Genomic DNA, 18,391 nt, shown 5'->3' with positions numbered 1-18,391 from the left:
TGGGTCTGTAGGTATTCACTATGCAAGCAAGGCATGGCGGAGACACTTTAGGTAGGAAGAACGGCATCTGCAAAGGCACAGAGGTGTGGAAGAGCAGACCGTATGTAAGCCCTCAAATTCTTGAGTGTTGAAATTAGAAGGGAAAATGAAAGTGAGCTAACTGAATCTTGAAAGATGTTTTAATTAATGAACATGCAAGGGAGATATAAAAGAGAGAGGGAGGGAGAGGAGGAAACAGAGAACACTGTGGGGAGTGAGAAACCACAAGTCACTAGGTATCAATATTAGCGCTCATAGCTCTTCCTCTGCTCGTTTCCCTGTTCCAGTCTCAGATATGCACATCACCATCCATCCAACTATCTGAAATGCAAGTTTTCTTTAACTCTTTTTTGCACCACGGAACTCATTTGCTCACACAGTCCTATCAATTCTCCACTCAGATATCCTTCCGATTTATCAAATTCTCTTCATGTCCACAGGAAGTGTCATAGTTTGGGCCGTTGTCTTGACTATTCCAAGAGCATTCTGGTCTTTCTGATGTGTGCCTCCCCCGTCTCCTCAACATTGCTGTCATTTTTGTCTTTCTGAAACATAATATTGTTTACATCCTCTAATGGTTTTCTTAGGAGGAATTCAGGGGTGAAATATGCCGCAGATGTGATATTAAAGAGGAACTGGGGCAATGTGTCGCTCCACCCAGGTTGGCCAGGAGAGGGCTGTGTGTTGCTCTAGCAAAACCAGCCAGACAGCTGTGTGTCTCTGTTCAAAACTGGCCAGGAGAAGGCTGTGTATCTCTCCATCAAATCAGCTGGGAGAAGGCTGTGTACCTCTTTATCAAAGCTGGCCAGGAGAGATGGTGTGTCGCTCCATCCCAGCCAGCAGGCAGATGGCAGCATGTCTCCCTACATTTAAAAAGGCTGGGAGAGAGCTCTATATCTCTCCATCAAAACAGGCAGGGAAAGGGCTGTGCATCACTCTATAAAAAATGGCCTGGAGAGGGCTGTGTATGGGTCCATGAAAATGGACCAGGGGAGTGCACTCTGTTGCTCCAACCAGGCTGGACAGGAGAGGGCTGTGTGTTGCACTTTAAAAATTGGACGGTAGATGGTGGTATATCCCACCATCTCAGTGGTTAAGAATCCTCCTGCCAATGCAGGGGACACGGGTTCAATCCCTGGCCTGGGAAGATCCCACATGCTGTGGAGCAACTAACCCCATGTGCCACAACTACTAAGCCTGTGCTCTAGAGCCCGTGAGCCACAACTACTGAGCCCACGTGCCTAGAGCCCGTGCTCTGCAACAAGAGAAGACACTGCAATGAGAAGCCCGCACACCACAACGAAGAGTGGCCCCCGCTCGCCACAACTAGAGAAAGCCTGTGCGCAGCAACGAAGACCCAATGCAGCGAAAAATAATAAATAAATAAGTAAATTCCATTAAAAAAAAAAAAAGACATGCCTTGAGAGGGGGCTGTCTATGTCTCCATTAAACCAGCTGGGAGAAGACTGTGTATCGCTCTATCAAAACAGGCCGGGAGAGGGCGGTGTGTCATTCTATCAAATACAGATGGGAAAGGATGGTGTGTCACTCTATTTTGGCCGGATGGGAATGGCAGACATGGCGCTCCATCCTGTCTGGCTGAGACAGGGCTATGTTTTGCTGTATCAACACCAGGCGAAGTGTATTGCTGTGTTGCTCTAGCAAAACCAGCCAGTAGATGAAGGTATGTCCCTCCATCCAGGCCAGCCAGGAGAGGGCTGAGTTCCCTCCATCCCAGCACGCCGGGAGAGGGCTGTGTGTCACTATCACGGCAGACAAGGTGAGGGCTGTGTGTCACTCCATTGAAACAGACCTGGCAAGGTTGTGTTTTGCTCCATCAAAGCGTGACCTGAGAGGGCTGTGTATCTCTCCATCAAATTGGCAAGGAGAAGAGTGGGTATCCCTCTATCAAAACAGGCCAGGAGAGGGTGGTGTGTCCCTCTAGTGTGGCAGGTAGGGAGAGGGCTGTGTATAGCTCCATCAAATCCAGATGGGAGAGGGTGATGTTTCACCCTATTTTGGCCAGACACAAGAAGCAGGCGTGTCCCTGCATCCCATTTGGCCAGGAGAGGGCTGTGTGTTGCTCTGTCAGAGCTGGCCAGGAGAGGGCTGTGTACCATCCATCAATACCCTGCTGGGATACAGCTGTGTGTCTCTCCATCAAAACCAGCCTAAGAGGTCTGTTCATGGCTCCATCAAAATGGGCCAGGAGAGGGCGGTGTGTTGCTCCATTCTATCCACTTGTAAGAGGGCTGAGCGTCGTCCTATTCCGGCTGGCCAGCCATGGGCTATGTCAATACATCCAAAAGAGATCAGAGGAGAAATTAATTAAATAGAGACTCAAAAAAGGTCAATGAAACTAAAATCTGGTTCTTTGAAAAGATAAAATTGAGAAACCTTTAGCCAGACTCATCAAGAAAAAAGAGGAGAGGGCCCAAATCAATAAAATCAGAAATGAAAACACTACAACTGATGCTACAGAAATACGAAGGATCATAAGAGACTACTACGAGCAACTATAGACCAATAAAATGGACAACCTAGAAGTGGACAAATTCTTAGAAAAGTACAATCTCCCAATACTGAACCAGGAAGAAATAGAAAATATGAACAGACCGTTTACCAGTACTCTAATGAATCAGTAACACACGGAAGTCCAGCACCAAATGGCTTCACAGGTGAATTCTACCAAACATTTAGAGAAGAGTTAATACCTGTCCTTCTGAAGCTATTCCAAAAATTTGCAAAGGAAGGAATTCTTCTTAACTCATTCTGTAAGGCCACTATCACCATGATACCAAAACCAGACAAAGATATCACAGCAAAAAGAAATTTACAGGCTAGTATCACTGATGAACATAGATGCAAAAATCTTCAACAAAATACTAGCAAACCGAATGCAACAATTCATTGAAAGGATCATATACCATATCAAGTGGCATTTGTCCCAGGGATGCAAGGATTTTTCGATGTCCACAAATCAAGCAGTGTGATACACCACATTAACAAATTGAAGAATAAAAATCATATGATCATCTCAATAGATGCAGAAAAAGCTTTTGATAAAATTCAACATCCATTTATGATAAAAACTCTCTAGAGAGTGGGCATAGAGGGAACATACTTCAACATAATAAAGGTCGTATATAGCAAACCCACAGCTAACATCATACTCAACAGTGAAAAGCTGAAAGCATTTCCTCTAAGATCAGGAGCAAGACAAGGATGTCTACTCTCGCCACTTTTATTCAACATAGTTTTGGAAGTCCTATCCACAGCAGAGAAGAAAAAGAAATAAAAGGAATCCAAATTGGAAAAGAAGAAGTAAAACTGTCACTGTTTGCAGATGACATGATGCTATACATGGAAAATCATAAAGATGTTACCAGAAAACTACTAGAGCTCATTAATGAATTTGGTAAATTTGCTGGATACAAAATTGATATACAGAAATCGGTTGCATTTCTATACACTAACAACAAAATGTCAGAAAGAGAAATTAAGGAAACAATCCCATTTACCATCACATCAAAAAAATTATATACAATAGTACTTTCCTTGTGAAGCCTTAATAACCTACCGCTCTTACAAACTGCTTTAGTATGAGTTCTACAAAAATTAGTTCTGAAAGGCCTATAGTCTTGTAAAGAACATTTTGAACAAAGGTGTACTTTTTAAATAGAGGTTTAATTTCTTCCTTTCTTCTGCTGTGTAGTAAATTAGTAACCTTCTTCCTGTTGGAGATGAAAATGTACCTCTCTTCTTGTTGGGTCTGCAACTGACATTGAATGGTTAAGTGTAACAGCTCCCCCTTCTGACCCCCAACTCCATTTTAAATGAGGTTTATGTTTATCAATTTTCACAGACTTATTTCACTTAGCATAATTCCCTCAAGGTCCATCTATGTTGTCCTGGTGGCAGGACTTCCTTCTTTTTCATGGCCATATAATATTCCATTATATATTTATCACATTTTCTTTATCCATTCATCCATCAATGACGCTTATGTTGTTTTCATATTTTTGCTATTGTAAATAATGCTACAGTGAACATGAGGGTGCAGATGTGTTTTCCAGATAGTGATTTTGTTTCCTCTGGATAAATACCCAGAAGGGGATTACTGAATCATATGGTAGTTCTATTTTTAATTCTTTGAGGAACCTCTTTTCATGGCAGCTGCACCAATTTATATTCCCACCAACAGTGCACAACTGTTCCCTTTTCTCTACATTTTCCCAGACACTTGTTGTTTCTAGTCTTTTTGATAATAGCCATTCTAACAGGTATGAGGTGATATTTCATTGTGCTTTTGATTTGCATTTCCCTGATTACTTGTGATGTTGAACACCTTTCCATGTACCTTTCAGCCATTTTGTATGTCTTTTTTTCTTTTTTTTTTTTTTTTTTGTGGTACGCGGGCCTCTCACTGCTGTGGCCTCTCCCGCTGCAGAGCACAGCCTCCAGACGCGCAGGCTCAGCGGCCATGGCTCACGGGCCCAGCCACTCTGCAGCATGTGGGATCTTCCCGGACCGGGGAACGAACCTGTGTCCCCTGCATCGGCAGGCGGACTCTCAACCACTGCGCCACCAGGGAAGCCCTGTTGTCTAGTTTTGGTATCAAGGTAATGATGGCTTCATAAAATGAGTTTGGAAGAACCCACTTATCTTACATTTTTGGAAAAGTTTGAGAAGGATTGATATTCATTCTTCTTTAAATGTTTGGTAGAATTCACTCATGAAGCCATGTGGTCCTGGACTTTTTGTTGGAGAGTTTTCATTATTAATTCAATCTCTTTACTAGGAATTGATCTGTTCAGATATTCTATTTATTCATGATTCCTTCTTTTTAAGTTGTATGTTCATAGGAATTTATCCATATCTGCTAGGTTACAGATTTTTTGGCTTATAATTATTCATAGCAGTCTCCTATGATCCTTTGCTTTTTGCATGATATCACTTGTCCTTCATTTATAATTTTATTTATTTCAGTCCTCTCTTTTTATTGATTAGTCTAGCTAAAGATTTGTCTATTTTGTTTATATTTTTTAAAAACAGCTCTTATAAGTTTCATTGATCTTTTATATTGTGTTTTAGTTTCTATTTCATTTATTTCTAGTCTGCTCTTTATTGCCTTCCTTGTACTAACTTTGGGCTTAGTTTGTTCTCATTTTTCTAGTTCCTTATTAGGTTGTTTATTTGAGATCTTTTTTTTCTTAATGTAGATTTATTGCTATAAACTTCCCTCTAAGGACTGCCTTTGCTACATTCCATAAGTTTCCGTATGTTGTGTTTCCATTTTCATTTGTCCTGAGGTATTTTTTTAATTCTCTTTTGACTTCTCATTTGACCCATTGGTTGTTCAGTCGTATGTTGTTTAATCTTCACATATTTGTGAGTTTCCCAGTTTTCTTCTTGTCACTGATTTGTAATTTCATACCACTGTGGTCAGAAAAGATGCTTGATATGATTTCAATCTCAATTTTATTAAGACTTTCTGTGGCTCAACATGTTATCTCTCCTGGAGAATGTTCCATGTACGGTTGAGAAGAATGTATATTCTGTTGCTGTTTGATGGAATATTCTATAAATATCTCTTAAGTCCATCTGGTCTAAGGTGTCATTTAAGTCCAATGTTTCCTTATAGATTTTCTGTCTGGGTGATCTATCCATTGATGAAAGTGGGGTATTGAAGTCCTCTACCATTATTGTATTGCTGCCTATTTCTCCCTTTATGTCTGTTAATATCTGTTTTATGTATTTAAGAACTCCTTGATATTCTTAACATTTTTTAAAATGCCTTTGGATTCCTTAACATGAGTCAAACAATCAGAATATACTTGGTTCACTGGAATGTGTATAAACATGATATGTTTCCTACCCTTAACAATATCACAGGTCTAACCAAAAAGACAATGTGGAACTACAGGAAAATTGAAACTTTTTGAAGGGTCACATAGGATAGGAGATCTGTCTTGGCAAAATGTTTTTGGAAGGATATTGCCACTCATTCCAGAACCAAGTTGAGACTTGTCTTCCCTTGCTCTTGTCTTCTTTACCAGGTAGTGTTCATTAACTTTTGTTTTTTTTTTTGGTTGCTAATATCTATTGTTTAGCTGCTGAGCTACAAAACCTATCACAGCAGTCATGCCAAAAGGTGAGGGTTTCTTTGGTCTGGCTTTTAGGAAGTTAGTAGAAAAAACTAATGTAACACGTACTGGAGCAAAACAGGAGCAAAGAGCACTGAAGCCAGGCAGAGGCCACTTATACCTAGTCCCCATATGTAAGATTGCCACCCAGAACTATAGCGAGCAGTGGTGCGCTCTTCTTGAGAAATCCTGAAATAATGCCAGAACTGAGTTCTGTAGTGATTTCCTTCAGTCCCTCCAATTTTAACCCAAATGGACAGGTTGAAACTGTTTCCTGAGGCTGTATCAGAACAGCTTTCCTCATGTCACAGAAATTTCCAGAAGTTTGAGATTTAGAAGTAGAACCTGTGGTGGGGCAGTGGTATCAGAGCCCGCTGCAGGAGCACAGGGGAGAGGCTGGCATCCCATCAGCAACCACCTTCATCCTTGATGACACACCGCACACCTTGTTTAGTTGTTGAACAGGTTTCTCTAAATCAGCGGGAAACTCTACACATTATTAGATTATGCAGTGATCCAATCAGTCTCTGTTGCGAGCTGACGATATGGCCACCACTTTGCAGGGTGCAGTGATGTGGGAAGGACTGAGACCCCATGCTTCCTGTCCTTGTGTCATTTAAGGCCCAGCAGTGTCTGGAGTAATACCTTTTTTGTAAAGGGGCAGAAGCTTGGTTTTGGTGGATTTGACTATCAGAATGGGAGACAGTGCCCTCTGGATTTTTCTGCCCTCTGTTTTCTATATCTGTGTTTTTGCATCAATTTGTCCTGCTAGGACTCCAACTCAGACCAGTTATTTAGTGCGTGGGGCCAAGAATCCAGCAGTAGTCTACAATTTCACTACAATGTCCATTTTTGTGGGTGAAATAGTATAATCCACTAAATCCCTACAGTTTTGATTCCACTGTGTCATCTGTGGGTGCTCTGTGAACTGAGAATTGAGTACTCACATTAGAAAAAAATGACTTTGAAATCCCAATGAGGTTGTGCAAGTGTCTGGGTGGTGTGGGTCACATGTGTTCCAAATCCTGTTCTGAGCTATTCCACTGACTTATTGACATTGAGCCACTGTGTCTTACATCAGCCTGGCCATTGTTAAACCAAGGGGTCCTGGCCAAACGTGTGGTAAACATTCCACTGCAGAATCATGATATCTCCCTAAGAGGAATGTTAACTTTGGTTTCCATTACTAATTGAGAAGAAAGAATACCAGGTTAAAATGCTGCCTCCAGCATTTACTAGCTGTATGACCCTGAGAACTTGGGCAAGTTAATATAACCTCTCTGAACTATTGCTTTAGTTCATTATGAGTAAAATGGGGCTCATAATATTTACCTTGTAGTGCTGTAGTGGCTAAATGATAAAGTCCCCAGTAGAGTGTTGACATGTACTGTGGGCAGCTGATGGCTGCTCCACGATTGGTAGCTGTGAATGACTTAACGGTTAGTGTTTTAGCGCAGTGAGGAGTCAGAGAGAAAGGGGACCAAGGGGAAGACTTCATATTACTATGGAATGTGAAGGAATTCCTGATAAGGCAGGACAAATGGGAACCATTTCTGAAGGAAGCCATTGAATCTCTTTCTCATTAGATTCTTTAAAATAAGACAATATCCATCTGTTGAAAGAATTCACTACAGAGTGGATAACCCTCTGAGGTATACTTTGGGTTCTGGGAAATGTCTGTTAACAGAGGAATTGCTGTTGAAATTTACCCATGAACCCAGACCCTGACCCTTGTTATAAGCTCATCCCTAACCCTTCCCGCTTGGTGATAGACCAACTCACTGGCCTTCCGCAGTTTTGTTTTCAAGTTCGAGGGAAGCAGAGCTGATACTGAAGCAGCATTTATAGGTCCTTTTTTTTAAAAAAAAAAAAAAAAAGCAAAACAAGATTGCCGTGGAAACTGAAGGCAAAATGACAAAACTCCAAGGGGGGCTATCCTTTGTTAATTGCTTATGAAAATATGAGAAGGGAACAGAAAGTTCAAGCCTGGTAAAATGATGGATCTATTCCCGAGGAGGAAATGAAAGAATAGGTAACAACACCCTTGGGGAGGCCCCAGACAGCACTGTGGAAGCATTTGATTAGAGAGTTTCAGTTACATTGCCTCTCAGATTCATGCTGAGGCTAAAAAAAAAGCTTCAGTTACATTGACTACTATATGATTAAACTGAGACTCTCTGGGGAGGAAAACAAAATGGTCAGCATACATGCTTCTTGGCTGGATTTTAAATCCCTTTTTAAAATTACCTGTCATTTCTTCAAGGATTAAATAAGAAGTGTTTCCTAAGTTTCAGTGAATTCAAACACTTCAGGTTTTTTTCCATCTATCTATAAAAAAGACATAGCCCAGGTATTAAAAGCTAAGTGTAGACTGCACAGCATTATAAAACGTAAAGTACTCTTATTCTTTACAGCTTCCTTTAAAACTTAAACGTGTATCAGAGAACGAAATTAAACCTCTATTTAAAAAGTACACCTTTGTTCAAAATGTTCTTTATAAGACTATAGGCCTTTCAGAACTAATTTTTGTAGAACTCTCATACTAAAGCAGTTTGTAAGAGCGGTAGGTTATTAAGGCTTCACAAGGAAAGTACTATTGTATATAATTTCAAGCCACACCTGGTTATCAGTGCCTAGTTAGAAACCTGGTGGAAAAGTGACTATTTAATTCTTCTTTATGAGTAAAGTAAGAAGAGATATGTCAGGATGAGGGGTGATGTTTTGGTGCTATTAGGATGGTGTTATTTCTATGGACCAGCATCACCCAAATTCTGTTTTGGGACTAACTCTTCCTCTGCAAAGTATTCTTGACCTGAGAGTGAGACCGAAAGAATAAAAACTAAATAGGAAACAAAACACAGGATTCTTTATATCTAAGGATAACTAATATTAGAAAAAGCTCACTCAAATGGAACCCACTTAAAGTTAGGACCAAAAACATCATAGTAGACAACATAAAGCCTAGAGATTATCATATTAAGTGAAGTAGGTCAGACAAAGACAAATATGTGATATCACTTATATGTGAAATCTTTACAAATGATATAAATGAACTTATTTACAAAACAGAAATAGATTCACAGACGTAGTAAACAAAATTATGGTTACCAGAGGGAATAACGGGGCAGGGGTGAAAGGTAAATTAGGAGTTTCAGATTAACATACACACCCTACTATACTTAAAATAGATAATCAATAAGGACCTACTGTATAGCACAGGAAACTCTAGTCAATATTCTGTAATAACCTAAATGGGAAAAGAATCTGAAAAAGAATAGATATAAGTATATGTAAAACTGAATCACTTTGCTGTACACCTGAAACTAACACAACATTGTAAACCAACTATACTCCAATATAAAATAAAATTTTTTTAAATAAAAGTAATAAAAAAACAGGTTTGATAGGTATGATTTTTGACAAATAAAATGAAAATTTATAAAAATGAGTTTATTTTGTTTTATAATTAACAAAATGATCTTATAATGACAATTGTGCACTAAATCATTCGGCTCAACCAAAAATAAATGGAGTGTTGATTTGAAGGATGTGATGGACTGTCACTTTGGTGGCCCTCAATGAACCATGCTTCTTTTTATCTGTACCCCTGTGAGTCGCTTCACACATTGATTCTGGTCTTGGCCACATGACTAGCTTTGACCAATGGAACATTAGTGAAAGAAGTGAAAGACTGGTAAATCCTTGGACATTGTCTTCTTAGAATGCTTCTTCTTGGAACCCATCCACCACGCTATGAGAAAGCATAAGCAACCATATGGAGAAGCCCACCTGGAGGAGAATCGAGACCCCTAGCCAAGTCAAACTGGGCTCCCAGACTGTAGCCAGTACCAATTTCCATCCTTGTATGAGTCCATTTCTAAAATGAGTCCATTTTAGATCTTCTAGACATCCCGTCTCCAAGCCAACAACATGTGAAGCCCAGTAACCTCCTGGTCAACCCACAGAGTTGTATGAGGTAATAATAAATTGTTAGAAGCCATTAAATTTGGGGTGGTGTATTATGCTGCAATAGATTAACTAAAGCAGAAACTATTACCTCCAAGTGGGGTCCTGCCATCACATGTGGCATTGATTTTGAGTCTGGGAGAGGAATGGAGAAATTTGGAGGAATGATGAAGAGACTGTTTGGTGGAGGCCGAAAGGTAGTGAGGAATATCTTATTGGAAGCTGAAGGAAAGAGAACTTTCAGCTTCCAATAGGATATAGGCAGAAAAATTAGCAAAATTATTAGCAGTATTGCAGAAAAACTAGCAAAACTATTAGCCTGTGGACATATGGGAAATAGAAAGGGTACCTCATGACCTTGTGGATCTGGCTGAGGAGAGTTCTGGACAGAATGTTGAAGGTGCCATCTGGCTTCTTTTAGATGCCTATGGTAAAGTCCAGGAGGAGCCTGTTGAGGCAAAGAGGGGACTATTTAGATTTCAAGCAGAATTTAGAAGAACTAAAAGCACTAGAACTTGTGGGCTTGATAACAAAATTGCATTCAACCCTAGTCTCTCCAAGAAAAAATTTCTCAATGTAAGAAATGGCCTTGGTTTGCAGATGAAATACAGGGTGCTGTTAGTAAAATATGACCTCAGGGTCAACGTCTCTGTTAAGGCATCAGAAAGATTTAAGGAGTATCTCAATCATCCTCTCAGCTACACAAGAAGATGTCTAAGAATCTTAAAGGTGTTTTCCCATACCTTCCTGATTTGCAGCTCCAAACAGAGAGATGGTTGTCTTGAAGAGATTTGTGAGTGTGATGATTTATCTAATAGAGTGGATTATAATTTGATACATAGAAAACTACAAAGTTTGTAATGTAATGTAAGCTACAGTAATCAAAACAGTATGGTACTGGCACAAAAACAGAAATATAGATCAATGGAACAGGATAGAAAGCCCAGAAATAAACCCACGCACCTATGATCAATGAATCTATGACAAAGGAGGCAAAAATATACAATGGAGAAAAGATAGTCTCTTCAATAAGTGGTGCTGGGAAAGCTGGACAACTACATGTAAAAGAATGAAATTAGAACATTCTCTAACACCGTATACAAAAATAAACTCAAGATGGATGAAAGACCTAAATTTAAGGCCGGACACTATTAATAGCTCATTTTTTAAATTGCTGAATAATACTTCATTTTATATCAGTTTGTTTATCTGTACACTTGTGGATGGACTTTTGGGTTGTTTCCTGTTTTGGGCTATTACAAATAAAGCTGTAATGACATTCATATTCAAGTCTTTGTACGGAATATGTGTTAATTCTCTTGGGTAAATACCTGAGTGAAATGGCTCTATTGTATGTTTACCTTTTTAAGGAACCATCACATTGTTTTCCAAAGTGGTTGTACAATTTCCCTTCCCACCAGCAGTGTATACGCGTTCCAGTTCCTCCACATTCTCAACAACACTTGATATGATCAGTCTCTTTAATCTTTGCCATTCTAGTAGATGTTTAGGGGTAGCTCACAATGGTTTTAATTTGCATTTCTCTAACGACTAATGATGCACTTGGTTGCCATCCTGATATCTTTTTTGGTGAAGTGTCTGTTCAAGTGTTCTGCCCGTTTTTATATTGGGTTTTTTGTCTTCTTACTGGGTTTTGAGAGTTCTCTGAGTATTCTGGATATGCATCCTTTATCAGATATACGCTTTGCAAACATTTCCTTCAAGTCTATGGTTTGATGTTTTTTTCTCTTAACAGTGTCTTTTATAGACAGAAGTTTTAAATTTTGATAAAGTGCTATTTTTGCCCAGGTAAGCAGAGGCTTTCTCCTAAAAGTTTCATGTTTTGTATTTTGAGTTAATTTTTGCCTATGGTGCAAGTTATGGATTGAAGTTCTTTTTTTTTTTTTTTGCATATGAATATCAAATTGTTCTATCACCATTTGTTCAAAAAACAATCCATTCTTCAATGCATTGACTCTGCATCTCTGTAGAAAAACACTTTATTTATTTATTTACTTCTGCACTCTCTATTCTATTCCATTGGCTTATGTATCTGTGTTTACACCAAAGCACACTATATTGATTACTATAACTTTACAGTAAGTCTTGAAACCAGGTAATGTTAGTCTTTTAAATTTGGTCTTTATTTTTTAAGTTGGTTTGGCTAAGTTCTTTGCATTCCATATGAAATCTGGAATCTGCTTGTCAATTTCTACCAAAAAGTCCACTGAGATTTTGATTGAGATTGCATTAAATTTGTAGATTAGTTTGGTTAACATTGACACCTTAACAACATTGAGTCTCCTGACCTGTTAGCAAACTGTGTGTCCATTTTTCACAGACTTCTTCCATTTCTCTCAGTAATATTTATAGTTTTCAGTGTATAGTCTTTTCAGCTTTATTCCTAAGTATTTTATATATTTTATACTACTGTGAATGGTATTGCTTTTTAAATTTCAATTACCAAACGTTTGTTGTTATACATAGAATACAATTGATTTGTGTATGTTGATCTTGTATTCCATACTTTGTTAAACTTGCTTATTAATTCTAGTAGCGTTTTTTTGTGGATTGTATCAGATTTTCTATATAGATGATTATGTCAGCTATAAATAAATAGAATTTGTTTACTAAATGAGTTAAAACATTTCATAATATCACTGTCTTAGTCTGCTCAGGTAAATGGTTTATTTATTAAACCATTTTAATTGAAGTATAGTTAATTTATAATGTTGTGTTAGTTCCAAGTGTACAGCAAAGTGATTCAGTTATATATATATACACACACACATATATATACACGTATATATGCAGATTCTTTTGCATTATATGTTATTACAAAATATTGAATATAGTTCCCTGTGCTATATAGCAGGTCCTTGTTGGTTATCTATTTTATATATAGTAGTATGTATCTGTTAATCCCAAATTCTTAATTTATACCCTCGACTTTCCCTTTTGGTAACCATAAGTGTTCTCGCTCTGCCTGTGTGGACTCTGGAATCTGATGCTGGGGTTTGAATCCTTGCTCAGTCACTTTGTAGCTCTGTGATCTTGGGTAAGTCAATTAACCTCTCTGTACCTAAGTACCTTATCTCTAAAATGAGGACGATACTAATACCTACTTTGAAGTGTGGTTTGGAGAATTAATTAAGATAACATATGCAAAGTCCTTACAACAGTGCTTGGCCTGTAGTATGCAATGTGTAAGGGTTAGCAGTTGTTAATATTATAATTTGGCAATGCTTGCTCGCTCTACGTCAGCTTGCCAGGAGTATAAACCGTTTCATATCCTCTCTCTTTTTTTCTAGCAAACCTGCAAAACACCTGCTAAATAACTGTTATGGACTGAATTGTGTCGCCCTCCCCACCCCCTACCCCCGTCCCGCCGCCTTCTCCCTGTCCAAATTCATATATTAAAGCCCTAACCCCCAAGGAGGCTGTATTTGGAGACAGGACCTTTAGAGAAGTAATTAAGGTTAAATGAGGTCACAAGCTTGGGTCTTAATCATCTTTCTAAGAAGACACACCAGAGATTTCCCTCTCTCCCTACATGTACACAGAAAAAGGCCAAGTGAGGACACAGTAGGAAGGCGACCATATAGGAGACTGGAAGAGAGACCACACCAGAAAGCAATCCTGCTGGCACCTTGATCTTGGACTTCCAGCCTCTCACTCTGGTATTTTGTTACGACAGCCTGAGCAGACTAAGACAGTGATACTATGAAATGTTTTAACTCATATATTCCATGAGAGGCAAATAAGCAGTCCTGACATACGACATCTGATGCCAACCTCGGGTACCATTTCCGCATTGTGGGAAAGTCTGGCATCTACCATGGTTGAGGTGGGGGAGTGCTGCAGAGTCATATACCATTGGGACTACTGCCCACTTGCTTCCCTCAATATAGCTATTTTTCCTACAAAATTTGTTGAAGCCCCAGGCTGACTACTAGCTATACAGGGGTTAGTTATTAACTGCGAGAGCTGTTACTCTTATTTCTTCTTTCAGGCCCATCACAGAGTCCACTAAGTCGCTGATCAGATTCTGGACTAGTGTGACCTCATGCAGGCTGTAGCCTTCCATTCCCTCCCGAGCTGGGCAGCGCTGGCTGGAGTCCTGGTCATTCCACTTGTTGGGATTCCCAAAGCCCTCCCGATTTGGGGGCCATGGGAGGTGAGGCCCAGCCTTGGAATTTTCTCTCCTGCTTCTCTAGCCTCTTTTCTCTTTACCTTTCCTTCCAGAATTCCCTAAGAACTCTTTTCCCTTCAGTACAGAGAAGAATTCAGCTGGGTTCCAGGGCTTAAACTTGCAGACACCCTGGTTAATAAGATGTTTGCAGAACAAAGAGCCTGCCATTTTAAGGCAGTTTTGCTTCTACACTTATTATAAATATATATTATATATAACATGTATGATATATGTACGATGGTATGTATATTATATGCATGATATTATGTATATGTGTGCTATATTGAATATATAAAAGATACATATTTCTAACTAATATCCTTTATTTTCTTCTTCTTACTACATTAGGAACAATTAAAGAAAATTGGAGATAAAAGCAACCTCTGAGTTTAGAAATATAGAACTGTGAGTTTGGGTCTCCTCAGGTTCACTCACTGACTTGTGAAAAGCTGTTTGCAATTTACCTCTGAATTTATTTCTCAGGTGTAGGGCGTTCAGAATACGAAAGCAGTAATTATGTAAATCATGAAGTCAGGTGGCTGCAGGAAAATCAGAGCACTATGGCTTTGGCTTTTCAAATCTTTTATTAAGACTTTCCAAAGACCATCATTAAAAAATAAGCAGAGAGAGAGAGGAGGTCCAGAAAAGTTTATTAGATCACACTTAATTTCCTAGTTAACCTCTGCGAAGGTAAAGTCAGATTGCTATATATTTGACTCTAAATGAACTACATAGAAAATGCAAAAACATATACAGAGTAATCATGGCAATTGACAGCGCTCGTTTTAAAGAGGCCGCGGGTGTGCAACAGGCTTTGCGCCTGGAAAGCTTTGACTCAGTCATCCGCGCTTAGGAAGAGGGCTGGGCCGCGGCTCCCAGCACTGCCTTTCTCGCGTGCTGCTCCCAGATACCGCGCCCGCCCCGGGGCGACGCATCCAGCGCAGAGCGTCTGTGGAGCATCGCGAGCCCCCCACCCCCGGCCGGCGTCCCGGCTCCGCCCCTCCCGCCGCGGCCCACGCCCCTGCCCCGGGGGGCGTGAGGAGGCGGCGGCCAGTCATCGCCGCGCCGCTGTGGGGTGTCACTGGCTGCGACGGGCCGAGTGCGCCTGGCGGCGGAGAGAGCGGCGCGTGGAGCTGGGCGCCCAGGGCTGCGCTTCTCCGGCCGGCGGGGCGGCGTCGTGGGCCGGACGCTCCGGGCTCCCCGACGCCGCCGGCGGCCCAGCTCCGCCCCGGGCCTCCCCGCCCAGCGCCCTGGTAGTGCGCCCCGGGCGCAGCGCCCACCTGGCCGGTTGCAGCCGGCACGCTGCCCTCGCGGCTGCTCGCCGCGCTCTGCCTGGCCGAGCGGCTCGGGGCCGCCTGCGGCTGCCAGCTGCCTTCGAGTGGAGACCCCTGAACGAGGGCTTCGGCGCCCAGCTGACCGAGAGCATCTCGTACGCCAAGGTGCTGGCGCTGCACCAGGAGGTGCACGGCCTATACAGCTCCTGCCCCGGCAGTACGAGGCCGGCAAGGCGGGGCGCCTCTACCGGGCCGAGGTCAAGCTGCTGTGGACCAGGCGTGGGGCAGCGTGCTCGAGGTGCCCGCGGGCTGCAGGCTCCACCTCAGCGGCCTGGGCTACTTCTCCTGTCACTCCCACACCGTGGTCTAGGATTACGCCTGTTCCTTCTTCCTCAGGTGAGCCTGCCACCTCCCGCCCATACCACCCCCTCGGCCCATTTGCGTGACCAACTGAGGTCGCCTTTATCCGGAGCCGGATCAGGAACTCGCAGGGAGTCCTGTCCGTGCGATGTTAGATGACGCCCTGGGCTCCTTCCCGTGCTCTTCGTTCTTTCCTGTTCCTCCCGTCGTGTCTACAACATCCTGGGTACCTCTGGCCAAGACTGTTGGAAAAACAGGGAGGATTCCCGTGCTTTAAGGACAGAAGAGTGTTTCAGGCAAAAGCTCCAGGTGCTTTCCAGTAACAAGTAGCCAGCCCATTCCAGATAGCAAAGGTTTATGCGCGGGGCTCCGCGGGGAGACCCTGGTCGCAGTGCTTTGAGGAATATAAAGGTAAATCAGGCAGGACCCTCTCTGATTGAGTTTATGCAAGTTGGTCTGTGGTCCAGATGAAACGCTTGTGTGTAAGAATTCAGGTGACAGGTCTGACTAAGGTTTGAAATAACAGCAGGTGGAACCCTAATTGAGGTGGAATCCTAGTATACTTGGAACTCTGTGTTTTAAACTGGATTTGGTGGGAGTAGTTTGGGATGGGTGGTGGTCACACCAAAGCAGAATCCCTTTGAAATCAATTGTTGGAATTCTGGCTCCTCTTTTCCTGTGGGTTTGAGCAAGTTACTGACCTTGTCCAGAATCTCAATAGCCTCACCTTCATAATGTGAGAAACAAGGTTGCTTGAGACTAAAAGCCAGTCACTCACACAAAACACCTGGTGCAGGTTAGATGCGGACCAGTCATTATTCTGCACACCTGCTTAAATGCCAAGATGGCGCTTGGTGTGGAGTGCAGCCCAGCTGGCCTCCCGTTTCACCCGCGTTATCTCCCATCGGCTGCCGGCAGATCTCAATGCCAGGCTCTAACAAACAGATTTATGGAGGAGGGGCGGGGAGTGGGGTGCTGGGTGGGGTCAGGGCCTTGCGGGGGTCACAGGGCTTTGAAGAATATAGAAGTGAATTAGGCAGGAGGCCCTGTCTGATTGGAGACTCCTGGAATCTTGGGCGGTTCCGTGAAAGTTGGTCTGTGGTCAAGACGAAACACATGTGGATAAGAATTTAGGCAATGGGTTTGACTGAAGTTTAAAGTAAAAAAACTGCAGGTGGAACCCTAAATGCATTGGTTGTCTCCAGTTGAAGGAGGAGACTGAGAGGAACCTCAGAATGGAATCGAATGCATCTATCGAGATAGCGATTGAATCTACAGCTGTGATGGGCGATAGATCCAGTCTTCCCAGTCTGTGGAGTAGGATTAAAGATATTTGGAATGACCATGACCTTGGTCTGCAGACTCACTCTTAGCTCTTTAGATTTCATGTCACTGAGAAACAAGAGTGAGTTCCGCAGAGGGCTGTCCGTAAGCTCATGGCAACATATTTTCCATGCTGAAGCCAGAATATCTAAGATTAGAATATGTGGCGTGCTTTGTGTTGGCTTGGGTGGTTTAGCTAGATTCAGTTGAATTTATTTTTAATTGCTGAACAAGTACAGCTTCTAAATAAACTCGTCAAGGAGTGAGACAGTACCTTCTTGATACAGAGAAAAACTAGACTTTTCATGTCTTTATTTAAGGAAAACACTGGGGACCCAGCTACAAAACTATTCAACAATGAAACTTCATTTTCCAAAGAAAAAAACCAGAGTACTTGAGAAGACGTTATTTTCTTTTCCTATTGTATAATGAAATACTGTTTTGTCCACTGGTTCTGTGGTCAACCAACTCTTTCATCTTCTCTCTGACATGTTTATAAAACGTTAGGGCAGAACTACAGAGTCAAATGGTAGTCTGATAGATTTCTATTTCACAGAGTTATGTTGCCCTGATGTGTGTTAACAGCTGCATACAAAGCATTCCTCCTCTGTTACTCTGGGACCCATTGAGAAGAGAACAGATTCCGGTCAGCCTCACAGGAGAGGGTGGCGCTGGAGACTCCCTGGTGAGCCCCACATGCCCCCCATGGGCTGGAGAGTAACTCGTGTCTCTCCTTTTCCTTTTGTTTACTTCTTCATCTTGACAACAGGCATTTTTTGCGAGGCTCCATAGAAATGTTAACTAACTTTCATACTGCAGTTACTCTAGCCAGAGACTTTTTTTTTTAATGCAATCCTTACATCACCATCAAAAAGCAAGGTGCTTTTGTCATCCTCTTTTTATAGATTGTAATACTGAAGCTTAGAGAATTTAAGAAATTCGTTTCCTATCAGACAGAAGTAGTAGTGGTAGGACTTGAACCTGGGTCATTGCAACTGGCCTCCCTTTCACCAGGAAACAAGGAACACACTGTCTATGAGAAGGAAGGCCACCTGGGAGATAACACAGATGGACAAACGCAGACACATGCA

The 18,391-nt window shown here is 41.7% G+C and overlaps 1 pseudogene; it reads left to right on the top strand.

Moving 5' to 3' along the window:
* The first annotated feature begins 14,321 nt into the window (after nt 1-14,321).
* Nucleotides 14,322-18,391, top strand: part of LOC117310590 (coiled-coil domain-containing protein 3-like) — a 66,400-nt pseudogene continuing 62,330 nt past the window's right edge.

The sequence above is a fragment of the Tursiops truncatus genome, chromosome 2 (genome assembly GCF_011762595.2).
Source record: "Tursiops truncatus isolate mTurTru1 chromosome 2, mTurTru1.mat.Y, whole genome shotgun sequence".
NCBI classification, from domain to species: Eukaryota; Metazoa; Chordata; class Mammalia; order Artiodactyla; family Delphinidae; genus Tursiops; species Tursiops truncatus.
This window is presented reverse-complemented; position numbering and strand designations above follow the sequence as displayed.